Source organism: Nansenia antarctica, assembly GCF_963989245.1.
Source record: "Nansenia antarctica genome assembly, chromosome: 6".
Classification (NCBI taxonomy): Eukaryota; Metazoa; Chordata; class Actinopteri; order Argentiniformes; family Microstomatidae; genus Nansenia; species Nansenia antarctica.
In genome coordinates, this window is record NC_137676.1 from 66,378,359 (window position 1) to 66,383,249 (window position 4,891).

At 58.2% G+C, this 4,891-nt stretch overlaps 1 pseudogene across 1 annotated transcript in view; it reads right to left on the minus strand.

Annotated features, from left to right (window-relative positions):
• Positions 1-4,891, minus strand: part of LOC308160857 (rho GTPase-activating protein 7-like) — a 60,004-nt pseudogene that overhangs the window by 9,988 nt on the left and 45,125 nt on the right. Inside the window, exons 4-5 of the transcript in view lie at positions 1,753-3,542; positions 534-713 (exon numbers count right to left, since the gene is read on the minus strand). The product of the transcript in view is annotated as a rho GTPase-activating protein 7-like (transcript). The remainder of the gene's footprint in view (positions 1-533; positions 714-1,752; positions 3,543-4,891) is intronic.

The following is a 4,891-nucleotide window of genomic DNA, read 5'->3' on the forward strand; positions in this document are numbered from 1 at the left end:
GGGAAGAGACGGAAGAAAGAGAGAAAGAGAGAGATGGAGAGAGGGTTAGTGTGTGTGTGTGTGTGTGTGTGTGTGTGTGTCTTCTAACACCCGTGGGTGTGTGAACTGTGTGACCGGCCCGTGTAACAGGACGATGTTCCGCCTGTTCCACCAGCTATCAGCCTGGGAGAGGAATGTGTGACCGGAACCTTCTGGACCCCCAGGAGGAGGACACATGACAACACACTACTGGGAGGGAGGGAAGGATGGAGGGAGGGGGGGAAGGTGGAGGAGGGATGGAGGGAGGGGGGGGGGGTGGAGGGAGGGGGGGTGGATTGAAGGATGGATGGATGAATGAATGGATGGATGGATGAATAAATAAATGGATGGATAGAGGGACGGATAGATGGATGGATAGATGGATTAATGAATGAATTAATACATTAATTAATGGATTAATGGATGGATGGATGGCTGATGAATGAATGAATGAATGAATGGCTGGATGGATGCATGGATGGCTGGAAGGATGGAGGGATGGGCGGTGTGCTCACCAGCTGAAGCCGTGCTTGTTGGTGGGGGTGTGTCTCTCCAGCAGGGCGGTGAGCTGCAGCAGGGACAGCTTCTGCAGCAGGTTCATCTGCAGGACCGACTGGCAGCTGACCTGCAGCCGGGCCGAGGCGGGGCTGGGCCGGTGGGACCGCTGGAAGCTGGGCCAGCGCAGCCTCGGGGGCCTGGAGGGGACACACAGCCTTCTGGTTAATGTGTGTTGACACACAGACACAGACAAGACAGAGACGGACACAGAGACGGACACGGACACGGACACGGATACAGACAGAGACAGAGACAGAGGACACAGACACAGACACAGAGACAGGACAGAGACAGAGACACAGACACAGACACAGAGACAGAGACACAGAGACAGGGACAGAGACAGAGACACAGACACAGAGACAGAGACACAGAGACAGGGACAGAGACAGAGACAGAGATACAGACACAGACACAGACACAGACACAGACACACAGACACACAGACACACAGACAGACACACAGACACACAGACACACACACACGTCATGTTACAGTTATGTGTGCTGATGGACTCTGACCCTGGCTGTTGCTTTAGTAACAAAGCTGGACGAGCACTGTAAACACTTAAAGGGATATGTACATAGATACATACACACAGACACATGCATACATACAAGTTCCATGGTTGCGCTCTTACTAATTTCACTGTATTTGAACACTTTTCTTCTTTTATTATTTTTTTAATGAGAATTCATTTAGCACGATTATTGTTTTTGATAGTTCAATTGTCAGGACATAAAAACAAGCTTATATCCATCAAGGTTCTCCTATCTTTGAATGCTGTGCCGTCAAGCTACCCCGGGCCTAAACCTCTCTGGTTGTTACTGTTGTCTACCTCCCCCACCCCCCAAGCCTGCAGTCCTCTCTGATCTGTCCACATTCCATTCCTGACTGAGGTCTTCAATCAATTCCCCTGTTGGGTGATTTCCCTTGGCCCAATTCCATCTACCTTGGTAAAGGCCTAAAGAGCTGTGATAACTTCATCATCTACCTGTGATGTGATCACTTTGTTCCTGTGAAGTCAGTGGTGGTGCATTCATGTGTCTGATCAAGTGTTATTGATTGATGATAGTGTATTCATGTGTGTGATCAGGTTATATTGATTGATGACCGTGTACTCCTGTGGGTGATAAGTGTGATTGATTGGTTGATTGATGGTGGTGAGCACTAACCTGTTGGATCTGCTGAGGGAGGCTCCGACACCAGAGTCTCTTCTCTCTCTCCTTCCGTCCTCCCCTCTCCCTCCCCCTCTCCCTCTCCCTCCCCCTCTCCCTCCCCCAGAGGGCTGCCCGTACTGTCCTGGTCGCTGCCCCCCTCCCCTTCCTCCAGACGGGCCTGCAGCGGCGATGACGGACAAGGAGACGCCGAGTCTACCGCAGAGTCCGAGTCCTCTTCCTCCTCTTCTTCTTCTTCTTCCTCCTCCTCCTCCTCTCCGACGGCCACGCCCTCCGACCAGGCGTTGACGAATCGCTGTAGCCCGCTGACGTGTTCCAGCACCTCCTCCAGCTTCGGCTCCTCCCCCTCCTCCTCTTCCTCCATGCGGGGACGTTGTCGTAGAAACTCAGGCGGCTCTCGACGGAGCTGGCGGAGGAGGAGCCCCCGCAGGGGGCGTGGCCTCTGCTCCGGCGGCCCCTGGTCGTCCCCGCCCCGCCGGCGGTCCCGTTGTCCGGCCGGTTATTGTTGTGGTTGCTCCGCGCGGTCCCGCCGTCCTGCAGGGCTTTAGGGAATGTTCCGGGCTTGTGGCCCTCGGGCAAGTAGAAGAAGATCACTCCCTCCTCCTCTTCCCCCTCCTCTTCTTTCTCTCCAAGGTTCCGGCGGTTTCGCTCTGCGACCGCCCCGTCACCGGTCTGACTCCGGTCTGATACGTGGCCGGTCCTCCTCTGCGGTGCTGCCGGTTCACGATTGGCTGCTGCCGGCTGGAGGAGGCTTCTGAAGGGGTCAAAGCCCTCCAGGTACATGCCCCCCCTCTTCCCGGACCCCCCCGCGGCCGTGCTGTGGCTACGGGCCCTCGTCACCGGGCTGGGGGTGCTCACCGCGCTGCCGCCGCTGGCCTCTGATTGGCTGCTGTTGCTGCCGCCACTTCCTGTGCTGCCGTTGCTGGTCTGCGTGGAGTAGGACACAGAGTGGTATCGGTTCAGGGTTTGGGCCTGGTTCTGGGTCTGGTTCTGCGTCTGGTTCTGGTTTTGACACTGTGCCTGGTTCAGGTTACGGTTAAGGTTGTGATTGTGGTTGAGGCTGGCGATGTCGACGCAGTTGAGGAGGCGGAGCTTCTCGTGGTCCAGCCCCTCTTGGACGACAGGACCGCTGATCTCCAGTCTGGCCCCGCCCACCACGCTCCTCTTCTTCCTCTTGGAGGAAGCTCCGCCCCTCAGACGGAGGCTCTCCATCCTCTTCAGGAAGCTCTTGGCTCGCGAACGCGCCGTGCTCTTCTCTCCTCCTCCTCCACCTCCTCCTCCTCCTCTTCCCCCATCCCGCCAGGCTGGACCTCGAAGGAGAAACGGCCTTGGGTTTCCAACGGCGACGGAGGCGGGCCGTCGGAGAGCGAGTCGTCGTTGGCGCCGGCCGAACCCCCTGTGCCGGACGACGAACACACGCTCGCCACCGAGCTGGACCGGGTCGCGCCGGACGGAGATGCGGCACCGGCTAGGCCTCCTTCTCCTCCTTTCTCTCCTCCTCCACTCCCGCTGCTGTGCAGAGAGCTCACCTCAGGCTGCTCGCTGAGATCCGTCAGGATGCTCTCGGAGCTGCGTCCCGGCCGCAGGCCGCCCCCAGGGGGCCCATGGCCGCCCCCGTGCCCAGCGAGGAGGCCTGTTCCTGGGGCGGAGAGGGCTGGGAGGCCCCCGGCCCGGAGGAGGAGGGGAGAAGACGTCCAGCTCCTCCAGACGAGACCAGCGCTTACTGTCCCTCTGGAAGGTCCAGCGGCGCTGATCGCACACGGCTCGTCCTCGTCTGAGTCCTCGCTCTGAAGGGGAGAAGAAGGGGGGAGGGAGAGGGAGGGGGAGAGGGAGAAGAGGGAGAGGGAGGGAGAGGGAGGGGGAGAGGGGAGAAGAGGGAGAGGGAGGGGGAGGGAGGGGGAGAGGGGAGAAGAAGGGGGGGAGGGAGAGGGAGGGGGAGAGGGGAGAAGAAGGGGGGGAGGGAGAGGGAGGGGGAGAGGGGAGAAGAAGGGGGAGGGAGAGGGAGGGGGAGAGGGAGAGAAGGGGGGGAGGGAGAGGAGGGGGGAGAAGAAGGGGGGGGGAGGGAGGGGGAGAGGGGAGAAGAAGGGGGGGAGGGAGAGGGAGGGGGAGAGGGGAGAAGAAGGGGGGGGGGGAGGGAGGGGGAGAGGGGAGAAGAAGGGGGAGGAGAGGGAGGGGGAGAGGGGAGAAGAAGGGGAGGGAGAGGGGAGAAGAAGGGGGGGGAGGGAGGGGGAGAGGGGAGAAGAAGGGGGGGGGAGGGAGGGGGAGAGGGGAGAAGAAGGGGGGAGGGAGAGGGAGGGGGAGACGAGGGGAGAAGAAGGGGGGGAGGGGAGGGGAGAGGGGAGAAGAGGGGGAGGGAGAGGGAGGGGGAGAGGGGAGAAGAAGGGGGAGGGAGAGGAGGGGGAGAAGGGAGAAGAGGGGGAGGGAGAGGGAGGGGAGAGGGGAGAAGAAGGGGGGGGGGGAGGGAGGAGAGAGGTCTTTAGAAAACAGATGCGCTTTTGATATTTCCATTACTTATCATGACCCCAGGATTCAAGAACTCTTATTGACTCTCACAAGACTGGAAATGTTCTGTTGATGCTATCAACTGGTTCTGTGGTTGAGTGGATGACTTGATTTGGGAGCAGAGGTGGGGGAGGGAAGGAAGGGGGCAGGGAGGGAGGAGGGGATTCGGTTAACATTCTCTATTCCCTCCTGACTGCCTAGACATTAAACAGATAACAAAAACACACACACACACACACACACAAACACACAAATAGCACACAGTTTTGACATTATACTCAGATAAGACACACACGCTCCCAGAAAATGACTGTTATTGTGTGGAACTGATCCGTGACACAACAGCAGTCACTTTCTCTTTCTCTCTCTCTCAAACATACACACACACACACACAATCTATCTCAGGCCTCAAGGGAGCTGCAAGAAATTCACACTCACACTGAACAAGAGTTCGCAGAGTTCACACTCCAGCCCCCCCCCGACACACACACACACACACACACACACACACACAGCAAGGGTCGCGGGAGCCTTTGGACATCAGAGGTTCCTTCTTCACGGTGACTAATAACAGTGGCGACGAACGTCCATAAAACCAAACCACAGACCGGGTCCTGGTTCTTATTTACGACC